Source organism: Sapajus apella, unplaced genomic scaffold (assembly GCF_009761245.1).
Source record: "Sapajus apella isolate SASKATOON/1434 unplaced genomic scaffold, GSC_monkey_1.0 scaffold40, whole genome shotgun sequence".
Taxonomy (NCBI): Eukaryota; Metazoa; Chordata; class Mammalia; order Primates; family Cebidae; genus Sapajus; species Sapajus apella.
Window position 1 is genome coordinate 16,543,840 of NW_022436980.1, and position 13,412 is coordinate 16,557,251.

The 13,412-nt window shown below is 34.7% G+C and overlaps 1 pseudogene; it reads right to left on the reverse strand.

Moving 5' to 3' along the window:
• Window positions 1–8,217: 8,217 nt before the first annotated feature.
• Window positions 8,218–8,821, reverse strand: LOC116565352 (annotated as a pseudogene).
• Window positions 8,822–13,412: the final 4,591 nt, after the last annotated feature.

Consider the following 13,412-nt stretch of genomic DNA (forward strand, 5'->3'; position numbering starts at 1 on the left):
TTTAGACTTATCTTTCTGGAAAAATAATGTGGAGATGTAGTCATAAAAGTAGGAGAGTGAGTAGAAGAATCTAATTTTGATCAGCTGGTGAAGGAAACGGGTAAGAGAATGAAACTTGTGCAATCAGCTTTGATGATCTAGCAGGATATGTAAATGGATATGATAACTAGTCCTATGCTCACTTAGGAGAGATTGTTGAGGTGTGAGAGGTTATATTTTAACTCTGACACATAGTTGGGTAGTATAGATTGGTGAATCATGGATTATCAGTGAATCATGGATGAAAAAAAGTGTGAAGAAAGGAGCAGGGAGGAGACATATATTCCTGTGAAAGAAGATTTGATAGAATAGGTGAAGAAGGAGAATTCAGAATATGGAATGGGAGAAATGAGATCAATTTCCTTTTTCATTTTAGTTAAAAGAAAAAAAGGGAATCAGTATCTTCTCAGGAGAACCTTAAAATAAATTGCCTTCCTTGACTTAAATTCACTTGGTGAAAATGAGTTTCAGTTGGCCAGAGGAAGGAGCTTCTTAGAATTTGATGTGTAACCAAATTACCTACTCATGTATTTGCATGAACTGTTATTTATAGACAACTTATTTATTGTTTAGCTTACCACAAACATATGTCAGTGGTTTTTTAAAAGTCTTTTACTCACATGACTTTCTTTTGAATAATAACATTTGCTGTATTGTCTGGGGTCACACAGTAAGCCCATGAAGTAAAACATGAAGCATCATTGCTATATTCTTTCTTTTCTTAAACTGCTAATCGGAAAATCCCTAGCTGCCCTTAAAGGCCACTAAGGTAACATGTAGATATTTCTTCTGAAGCATAAAAGTTAAGAAAAAATGTATTTCCCAGGAAGTTATAAACAAAATTAGGACCTTATAAGTAAGTTCTAGCAATCATGTTCTTGCTGAAACCCATAAAGCTAGGTGTCTTTCAAGTCATATAATATCCTTTCTAAATCTTCTAGAGCACACATATCATTATACCATTTGGCAATCTCGAAACCAGATGGGGATCAATGTTTTCAATGTGGTACATTATACTTTGCTATAATAGAAGCCCTAGGTAATAAATGTTTCTGCACCAATTTAAAGTGAATCCATTATGCAAATATAATAATACCTGCATAAAATCCTTGATGTTACAGTTTAGCATCATGTATTAAGCTTGTTTTAATGACTTCCCAAGATAAGTTTGTTCAAACAAGGGAAAAATAAAATATAATCAACTTGCATGTAGCCATTGTAGTAAGAGGAAACAGTGGCATTTAAATCTCCAGAATTTATCTTTTAAAATTACATTTGTTCTGAATATAATCAAGGTTGGATTTAACCAAAGAATCAATAGAGAGTGTGCTAAGTTTTGATGACAAGGCATTTCTCTCTGTGTGGCTTTCTGGCATATTTTTTCCCCTAAAATGTCTGCATATTATATTGATGTAAATATAAATATGAGTATAAATAAAGACACATATAGATGTAAATGGTATTAGTATGTATTAGTATGTAGGCATATGCACAGATACCCAAACACACAGACACACACATGCACATACACAGAAATATTTCTTATATCTACCTTCTTGTGGCTAATTAAAATAATGTATTCTTCCTCTGTTGTGTTATTCCAGGGTAGATATATTAAGGTATAGCGCTAGTGCTCGACTTACGACCACGATTGGTTCCGACAGACTGGTCGTAACACGATTTGGTCGTAAGTTGAGTAGACTATATGTACAGTACTGTGAAATGATGTTATAAAAACCTTTAAGTCATATTTTATCATAATTTTCCTTCATTATTGTTATATATCATAATTTTCTTTGTTCATTTTATGCCATTTATATCATCTCTACACCATTTTGTTTCTTATTTTTACATTCTTCAGGTTTAAGTAAAACACTGCATTACCAGTACAACTGGTTTAATATTTGCAAAATATACAAAATTACAAAATACAGGTGCATACAAAAATACAAAATACAGGTGTAAAAAATACCATAGGAAACATTTTCCCAATTGCAAAACATATCAAAATATATAAACATGTATGAAACATTTTATTGGCCACTGGTGCTTGGCTGCGGATCATTGATATCGTCATCTGAGGCAGCAGTTGGGGTTACCGGAGTTGGTTTTTTCATAAACATGGTGAGCTTTGTCTGAATTGTATGTTTCTTTTTTTCTTCATAAATTTCATGATACGGATGAAACACATTGTGTGCCATCCGTTCAATCCTTGCAAATCATTCGATGTTTGGGTCTATTGCTTCGAAATGTACAAGAAGTTTATTCAGTAAAGATAAACCGTCTGATAATCCCTTAGAGGTAAACTTTCTTTCTGGCTCCTCCTCTTCTTTCTCTGCTTCTCTTCTTTCTTCTTCCGCCACTCTTTCTTCTTCCAGTTAGATTAGCTCTTCATTTGTAAGTTCTCCGGATTCTTTGTCTAGCAACTCTCCGACATCTTCCATTTCACACTCCAAAGAAAGGTCTTTAGCGAGTTTTACTATTTTTTCCCCGAATCGTTTCAAGTTCATGTTCACTGTCAAATCCGTCAAAATCAGTAACATAGCGCTTAACACAATTTTTCCAGATGCCATTCATGCACTTTGTCATCACAGCCTCCCAGGCGGTAGCGATATTCTTGATACACATCAAAATGTTGTAGTGTTTCCAAAAATCTCGCAATGTTAGTTCTGAGTCAGCATCTATAGCGGAGATTGCTTGAGCGAAGGTGGTTCGGAGATAGTTGGCCTTTAATGTAGCAATTGAACCTTGGTCCATAGACTGGATGAGTGGAGTCGTGTTTGGCAGAAGAAAAACAAATTTTACATCTGGATGGAGATCGCCTAGATGTGGTGGGTGTCCAGGTGCATTATCGAGTAGCAATAAAATCTTAAAAGGAATATCTTTCTCCAAACAATTTTCTTGAACTTGAGGAATAAAACAGTTCATAAACCAGTCTTCAGACAATCCTTGTGTCCTCCATGCTTTATGTTGAGAACGAAAGTAGATGGGCAGTGTGTGCTTGTTAACATTCTTGAATGCACGCAGCTTGTCTGAGTGATAAATTAAGAACGCTTCAGCTTAAACCCTGCGATGTTCCCGCCAAGCATCAGAATTAGCCTATCCTTAAATGCTTTAAATCCCGGCATGCTTTTGGCCTCTTTGTGACTATAAGTGCGTGCTGGCATCTGTTTCCAAAATAATCCAGTTTCATCAACATTGAAAATCTGTTCTGCTAGTTATCCCTCATCTGTAATTAATTCATCCAGACTATCAACAAACTTACGTGCTCCTTCCTCATCCGCACGCGCTGCTTCTCCAGTCACTCGAACACTGTGCATTTGGAATCTTTTCTTGAATCTCTGGAACCAGCCAGTGCTTGCTACAAATTCTTGACTGTAATCTTCTCCAGCATGCTCCTTCAGAGTCTGAAATAGACTTCTCGCCTTCATCTGCCCAGTAAAAAGACTTAATGGTGTCCGTTTTTGAATTTGATCTTCCATCCAAATACATAGCAATTTCTCCATTTCGTGGATGGGCCCGCTTCGTTGCTTTGTTATAACTGTTGATCACATGGGTGCAGAACCTTTCACAGCTTCACGAATTCTTTCTTTATCTTTCAAAATCGTCGACACAGTCGAGTGTGATAACTTCGTATCACGTGCGATCACATTCACTTTCTTTCCTCCTTCGTACTGCTTAATTACCTTCATTTTTGTGTCGAGATCGATGGCCTTTGTTTCCTTCTTGACAGGCTGAGGCATAGGCAAAGACAATTTCCTCTTGGTAGACATCTTGGGAGGGGTTTGATGAAAAATATCCAAGATACAAAACACAAATTGCTGTACCAAGTCTGGGATAACAGTTGAAATGGTGCACGCGGAGATGGTAGTGCTGCCGGAAGTTGGTCTGCACTGTCGTACACCCAGCTGGGCAATGTTTGCACTGCCAGACGTGGAGCAGTCGTGGCTAGTGATTGTGGTTGTATAGTCGAATGGTCGTAAGTTGCATAGGTCGTAAGTCGATTAATACCTGTATATTAATTTTTTAAATCACATAATATGTTCATAGATTCATAGTCCTCAAAGTGAAAAATGGAAAATGCAGAGAAACACAAAGTTTTTAGTTTCTAGAATAAGTGTTAAATGGGAGCCTGTGTTATTGGCTCTGATTCACCTCTAGAGATGCCAATTGGAAACCTCAGAGGCCACTTCTTTGCTGGCCTTCATTCTCCTCACAGCACACATCCAGGAGGAGCCCCAAAACTCTGTAAGATTCTGGCAATATCCTAATATTTCCCTAACATTAGCAGCTTCACGGCTGTTACCTGCCTTGGTTCTATCAGCACAAATAGCATTGCACCCTTTGCCTCTGTTTCTGATCATTCATTCATCTTCACAAGGAAATACAAGACTTCAATCCTTTCCTCATACTCAGAATCCCTCACCATACTGCCTTTTCTGTTTCATCTCTCACCTCTCTTGAGTACCTGAAACCTTCTACTCTGCCTGACAGAAACATTAACATCCCCTAAGTAATTTATATCTTTGGAGAAAGTTCTCCTACGTTCCTCTTCGAAGGAAAAATTGCCTTTCCTGTCCAGAGTTGCACAAATGGTTGTTTTGTCACCCATACTTTAGAGACCTTTGGGTCTGAAGTGAGTAAAATATCATTAAATCACTACCCTTTATCTTGAAATAATCTAATAATCCTTAAGCACTTTCTGGTATTCCTAGGATCTTTAAGTTTCTTGTTGACTGTATGTCTCCATTAGCACTGATATTTTCTTTCTTGATGTTTCTAATATTCGTGTAGATAATTCAACCAATGCCTTGTACAATAAGCATCATGTTATTTTCTCTTCCAGTGACTTTTATGGCTCCCATCAAACTTACTCTATTTTAACTTCACTGGCCTCCTTTTTTGTCCCTGGAACACTCCAGGCATGCTTGCAACATAGAAATTTCCACATACTATTCTTTCTGTCCAAATGTGGCTTCACTCTTTGCAAGTCTTAGTCCATTTGTCACCTTCTTAGTGAGTCATCCCCTCTTCAATTTAAAACTAAATACTCACTTCTGCCTGCACTCCTTATCTTCCTTCTTTGATTTATGTTTTCTCTTATTGCCCTTCTTTCCAACTGATATACTGTGTATTTTACTTATTCATTTTATCCATCTATATTATTCTTAGTCTGACACCCACTTTTAAAAAATAGCCTCCACAAAGGCAGATAATTTTCTCTTCCCTTCTTTGTTGTATCTTCAATGTCTAGAAGAGTTCTTGGCACATGGAGGTTTCACAGATAAGAATTATTATAAATACTTTTTATTTATAAATAGTAACTACTTCATATTACCATTGACTTAAAACAGACTGTTAATGTATTCACTAGTTGATTTATTAATCAATGAACCATTTATTAAGCATGCACATTTATCTTACTTTGTGAATAATACACTCATCGAAAGAAGTCTTTGAAAAGTTGTTTAAAGTAGACAACTTAAAGGATAAACCTGAGCCTGTTACTGTCTTTTCAGTCTAATCATAAGAAATTAAAGTTTATAATCAGAGCAGAATGAGCACATAGTGCTCAACAGAGCCAATAACATCTTCCAAACACTAATTGAAATCACAAAAAAAACTTCAATAAGGTATCATATTTTAATGCAGTCTTTACTTTTCCAAAAAATTATAAAAACATACAAATGAAAACCAACTAAATTAAAAGTTTCTTTATAATGCTTAAATAACCTAGTCCAACAAACACTATAATTTAATGTGAAGGAAAACTTTCTACTTTTTGTGTTATCAAGAAGGTATGAGTTCTTATAGACAGATAAATAGAACTATAAATGTATTAGTACTTACTATACATAGTCACTGAAGTGAAATTCTTAATTAGAAATATACCTAGTTAATAATATTTCTGAGTCAATAATAGATTTTTATGAAATCTCAGTTGTAGATCCCTCTGCTCTAGACTCATCCAAGTTAAATTTGAGAAATTGTTCAATATGACCTCATCACCCTGACTTTATTTCCTTCCTCACTACAGAATTCCTGACATCATGGTAGACTAAGAGCCCTAGATCTGCGGTTATATGGTTTAGCAAATAAAATCAGGAATTCCAGGTGAAATTAAACTTCAAATAAATAACATTTATTTTTTCAAACATTATTATGTTTCATGCAATATTTGGGACAGAGCTATACTAACATTTATTTGCTGTTTCTCTGAAATTCATATTTAACTGATCATCCTCTATTTTATTCAGCAGCCATAGTTGGGCTTCCTCTACAACTGTACTCACTTATAAAAAAAATCAGCAGAAACACATAAAGAGCTCTACCACATGCACTTAATAGCTTAATTCTCATTCTGTTTGAAAGAATATTGCCATTGAAACACACAGTTGCCTTTCTACGGAAGATGTGTGCCACCCTATTAATGAGACTAACACAGAAAACGGGAAATAAATTATATATTGTTTTTGTATTTTGCAGTTAGGATTATCCCTAGGAAAAAAATAAGAAGGAGTATCTAACTGGACTCTAGGCATTCCTAGGAGAGTTTCTCCTTTCCCACATTTCCAATTATCTAATGCTCTTGAGAGTTGTGATTTTTTTAGGCATAAATTATAAAGAATGACTGAATCAGCCCATATATTATCAACCACTCATTCTTTGGTCTCTGCTTCTGACTTACATGAGTAAATACATATAGACATATAGTAAATACATATAGACATACATGTTCCTGAATAAATGTACAATGATCATTCCTTCCTACCAATGATCATTCCTTCCTGTGCTAAAAGAGACAAATCTCAAGATCTCTCTCCTTTTTAAAAAAATAATCAAAACCCTCATGTGACAATCCGAATTTATTGAACGCTAATGATAAATTGTACTACTTTAATTAAGGCTTTTAGTTTACATTTAGTCACCTCAAAGTAGTTGTAACATTAGGTTAGTCAATTTAAATACTGTGTGTCCCTGATACACAGACACACAGTCTTTACATTGAAAAGCTAATGAATACAAAGCAACAAGGCGTTGTAAATAAAGCCACAACAGTTACTGCAAGTTGAGCCTTATGATCATTTATACATGACAAATTACTTCTCACATTGCATGCATAGTACTTATACATCATTTAACACAAGGGTGTCCAATCTTTTGGCTTCCCTGGACCACATGGCAAGAAGAAGCATTGTCTTGGGCCAAACATCAAATACACTAGTGATAGCTGATGAGCTAAAAAAAAAAAAAAATCCCAAAATTCTCATACAAATTTGTGTTGGGCTGCATTCAAAGCCATCCTGGGCTGCATGCAACCTGTGGGCCATGGGTTGAACGAGCTTGATTTAACATATCGAGCAAAATATTACATATGTAATACAATCACTAACAGTCAAAAATACTAAACCTGTGCATTAAGTATTGCAAATACACTTATGCATGAGCAAACAAGAGATTCACAGTGAGAATCTATAGCTGCAGAAGCCCAAAATGATTTACAAAAATTGTTAAATCATAACAATTGCTTGAAAATATATACTTCTTGTCATCGACCCCTACTGTCCATAAAACTATAAACATCATCCACTAGGTAAACAAAAAGCAAACATACAGTAAGAGATTCGAAAAGTATAGACATTTTCTTCCCAACAGATAGGAAATGCAACATCTTTAATCTAAGACATTATACTGATGGGACTACCATATTTTAAAGACAAGATTACTAACTTTATAATTTTATAATTTTTAATTTTTGAATTAACTTTATAATTGACTTTATAATTTTTATAAAAATTATAAAACTATATAGTTGTGTTAATCAAAGTGCTTATTCTGTACAATACAATGACAAAGACCTTGAATTTATTTTTTAAAATGACAATAAGCTACAAGTATTAAAGAAAGAAAGTTACCTAGAATAGTCTTTATATGGGTTCTTTGGACTTTCTTTTATTATGCTAAATTAGTGGTGTTTTTAGGATTTACATTATTGTACTCTTCAATACAAAGTAGGGGGCATGTTAAACAATACAGAACACCACTTTCGTACATTTACCACGTTGGTGGATGAAGAGTGTCTCTAAGATGTTGGTAGGTTTAAGAAAGTTGGAATGCAGTGTTAAACTGGGCAACAGATTTTCAGACCTAGCTCAGAGTTACAAGGCATTTAGTATATTAAACCAGCTGACATGACTTTTTGCAAACCTTTCCAGGCACTGGAGTTTTTCTGTTAATTTGTTGCACTAGGTCATAAAATAGCTAATTAACATTTATTTGTAATTTTGAAGAAGATTATAGGAATGCAGTGTTGGTCTACTGTCTTGCTAGATGTTGACCTTGTTCCTTTTCTACAACTCGTTCATCTTCCCAGTCACAATTATTACTGACCAGAATCATTAGAACATCTCAATGTCTTTAACTTGAAGAATCTTTTCTCTTAGATGTTGGGAATCATTAAATGTGGACTATGCTATGATGAAATAAACTAATGAAAAGCCTTGTTTAGTTTGCATGTAACACACCCCTCATTGCTGCAGATTTTTCTGTTTTTGTGGTATCCAAGATTTCAAGCATACACTGTTGTACATCTACTTCAAGCTGCTTTCTGTAAGAGTCTTCTATCATAGGATCATAATTTTCAACATAATATCCTTGGACAAATTGTAAAGGCAGAGCTGACATTCCAATGGCTCCTGAGCCAAGGACGACTAGCTTATATTCATGCATGATGAAAACTTGTCAAAACCTAATGCCTCCCATCCTGTCACTGGGTCTCCACAGCCAGTTTCACCCTGTGTTCTCTCTTGGTGGCGCCAATGTGGTCCTGTCACTGCAACCCCTCTTGCTGGTATACATGCTTGGCTCTGCAAATCTCAGGATTTCTAGAAAATTTTAATGGGTGTGAAAAGAATGAAATGTTTGTTTCTACTTTGTTTTCATATCTTCCTACTTTTGATTAAATTATATCTCCATGGTGAGATATAATTTGAGATATAATTTTGGTATTTATCTTTCTTATCTATTAGTCATATTTTTCTCATTTTTGCATTCTGCCATTGAGATTTCTCTCTGCCAAAAACTAAAATTGGGAGCCCGATAGAGCTCGGAAAAGTGTTTATAATACTTAGTTCCCTTTAAATTAAAAGAAACAACAAAGTAACATTAACACTTTCTACCTCTTTGTTCAAGATTTCCTAATATATGTCTCAGGGCCAGTGTCTTTTACTTCTCAGACTCAGAGAAGCCTTGAATCTGGAGAGGATTTATCATCATTTGGGTGAATGGGCCCCATAAAAGACTGAGATAGTAAGTGCTGGGCTTAAGGTAACACAGCAGTGATAGGAGTTTTAAAGGAATCGTCACTCCTTCTGAAATATTTCTGTTCACATAATTCACAGAAATCTTTGCATCAATCAGTTTAACTTGAAAACTGTTATTTCTGTCAACCAAAGAAGCCAAGCTGTCCTTTATGCAATTACCAGTGACCTGCGTTTTTTATCCCTTCAGGTATAGTTTTACTAGCAGTTTAGGAGCTGTTGTCACTGGGATAATCTGAGATGCCCACTTTGAGGTTGTACTTCGCACAGTCTGTCATATGACCATCTTTGAGAGCCCCATTTACAGCAGAATTATACATGTACGTCCCACCACCAACTGAATAATGGATGTTGCATTTGTGACTAAGTCAGGGGTATCAATTATTGCTTTAAGTATAACTCTTAACTGAGACAATTTAGTTTTCAGTTTCAAAACTGTTAGAAAACTCAGCAGACCCAAATATTAACTTAATTTGAAATTAAATGATATAGAAAGAAAAGTACAATTAAAAAAAAACCAAAGACACATAGCTGATTATTTTCTCTGATTCCAACTATATTCAATATTTTTCCAAAACTCTAGTCTATTCTGTGCTTTGTCTTCAGTGAACTGCTCATATAGATATAACCTCAATCAATCAAAAGAAATGTTTATTTTTCACTTCATGTTTTAACACTAGAATAAATACGTGGATATAGAGTTAAGGTAAATTTATTGATTACATATTGTGGATTTTAAAACACTGTGGTTCTTTTCTAGTTGATAATAGATTTCTAGTAGGTCTAGAAATATATTAACTATATAAATAAATGTTTCTTTTTTCCCTACAAGTTCGACATAGAAAATCATATAACCACATTAGGTATATGACAAGGACATAATGAAAACCTACTCTATTCTAACTCTGTCCTGAGTTTTAGAAACACAACCTACTGGGAAAACAGACAAAAACAAATAACTAATCAACTAAAATATCACACTGTGGTGAGAACTAGGAGGAAAGAAACCAGGTAACTGATAGTGAACAACGGCATGTGTATGAGGATGAATGAATGAGAGGTTAAGACAGACTGTCTTTTGGAGAACTGAAGAGACAGATTCTAAAAGTTAAGAAGGAGAGTCATATTAGGATAAGAGGGTAGAGGAAAAGCCATGAAGTAAGAAAAACCTTAACATATTTCAGAAACTAAAGAAAGGTTGGAATGGCTAAATTCCAGAAAATAAATGGGAAAGTGGCACTATACCAAATGAGATTGTTATATACAGGTCCTGCAGAACATCTCAGGTTCTACAAAAACACCAGATTTTCTTTAAGGTATTATAGTGAAATACTAATGAGAGAGAGAGAGAGAGAGAGAGAGAGAGAGAGAGATTATTAAGAAATATAAATAGTTGGAGATTTTACTTTACTTGCAAGATTATAAATTAGCCTAACAGAATTAGGAATGCTGCTAGAAGGCTTGAGACTCTTGAAACAGAGACAAAGGCCGTTGTCATTCACAGCATTGCAAGTAGCATGAGAATCTACATATTTGTCCCAGTTCTTCTTATTTCCAAATCTCACATCAGCAATGGAGATGGGCATAGATGGAGACTGGGACAGGAAATGAATAGGTGCTGTTGCAGGAGAGGGAATCTGAACTGATGAAACATAAATCTTTAGTAATGAATAGCCTGCCCTTTCTCAAGGAAAAGATGTCATCTTCATTATAAAGGACTGTAAACATGCTTACACTTGGGTCTAGTAGGAGATACATTATCTTTGAAAATTATCTATTTGCTCTAAAAATATCCTTCAAAAAGAGTCTAGATTTTTTGAAGGATAGATAACTGCTTCCATTCACAAGACATGCAGAAATGCAAGCAACCCATGGATAATTGTTTTTCAACAGTCAGGATCTGATTTATATTTTAAGGAAATTTATATTTTATATTTTAAGTAAATCCTGATGTGTGGAGAATATTGAGAAGAGGTGTGTTATGTACGATGACCACCGGGATATCACTATACAACTATGAGATGTGCCTTGGTGGAAGGGAGATAATTCTGGCCTGAAGTAGGCATATGCCTATTAAGATGGAGAAAACTCAACAAGTCAGTATATATTTTGGTGGTAAAATTGGCATAATTTATAAATTTTTGCTTAATTGCATAGGTGAAATAATTTAGAAGTCAAAAATTTATTGGGATAGAAATGCTTATGGGTATGGGAAAATAGAGTCATATTTACTGAAGCAATAAAAAATTCAATTTTGAATATGTGAGGCTTAAAATAAATGTAAAGTAATGAATATGTACAAGATGGGGCTCAGAAGAAAGTTGTACACGAAAATGATTTTTGGAGTCAACACTAGACAATGTAGGAATTCCTGAGAATGAATGAAATGTCCCAACAATCATTAAAAATGATTTAAAGAGAGAAGAGCTAACTCAAATACATATAAAGAAAACCAATTAGAGGATATCAGATATTGGAAGAGGTACCTGAATATTTAGCAAGTAGATGTAAAAGGCAGATTATTGTATCATAAAAAAGAAAAATAAAAGAAAACCCACAAATAAGTTTAACGCTGCAGGAAGGATAGAGACATCTGGTTCAAATTGTCCTTACTACTTTATTTGTCATTAATCTGGAAAGCTTAATGGAGTAAACTTTTCTAACTATACTTAAACAATTACTTTGATAATTTTTTAAGTCAATAAAACAATGTTGTAGAAGACAATTAATTGTGTTACTTTTTATAACTAGAATTTTTTCACATACTGTTCAATATCATATAAGTTATTACATTTACGATCCAGAAATAATCATGTTCCTATTAGAAATAATGGCACAGCCGGGCATGGTGGCACATGCCTGTAGTCCCAGCTACTCAGGAGGCTGGGGCTGGAAGATCTCTTGGGTCCAGGAGTTCTGGGCTATAGTGCACTATGCCCATTGGATATCCGCACTAAGTTCGACATCAATATGGTGACCTCCTGGGAGGTGGGGGACCACCAGATTGCCTAAGGAGGGGTGAACCAGCCCAGGTCGGAAACGGAGCAGGTCAAAACTCCCATGCTAATCAGCAGTGTAATTGCGCCTGTGAATAGCTACTGCACTCCAGCCTGGGCAACATAGTGAGACCCCATCTTTAAAAAAAAATTATAAAAAATATAGAAATAATGGCACAATATAAAAATTATCATTTATGAACATATTCTACAATATATAATAATCACATCATGGTAAATGGGATATTCATCACCTGAAACATTTATCCTTTATATTATAAATAATCTATACTCTTTTAGTTATTTTTAAATGTACAATTATTGATTATAGTCACCTTGATATGCTATAAAATACTAGATCATATTTATCCTTTCTATTTTTTTGTACTCATTAACTCCATTCCTCCACCACATCCCACCTGCACTATTCTCAACCTCTGGTAAGTGTCATCCTACTCTATTCCCATGTGTTCAGTTGTTTTAATTTTTAGCTCCCACAAATAAGTGAGAACATGAGAAGTTTGTCTTTCTGTCCCTGTCTTATTTCACTTAAAGTAATGATCTCCAGTTTCATCCATGTTTCTGCAAATGACAGAATCTCACCATTTTTTTATGGCTGAATAGTGCTCTATTGCATATATATACCTTATTTTCTTTATCCATTCATTTTTCAATAGACCCTTAAGTTGTTTCGAAATCTTTGCTGTTGTGAATAGTGTTGCAATAAACACAGGAGTGCAAATAACTCTTCTCTATGCTGATTTCTTTTCTATTAGACATATATTTAGCGGTGGGAATGCTAGATAATGTGGTAGCTCTATTTTTCATCTTTTGAGAACTATTCAAACTTTTCTTCACAGTGATTGTAATAATTTACATTCCCATGGACAATATGTGAGGGTTCCCTTTCCTGACATCCTCACAAGCATTAGTTATTATCTGTCTTTTAGTAAGAGCCATTTTATCTGGAGTGAGATGATATCTCATTGTAGATTTGATTTGCACTTCTCTGATGATCAATGATGTGGAATACCTTTTCATATATTGTTTGCTATTT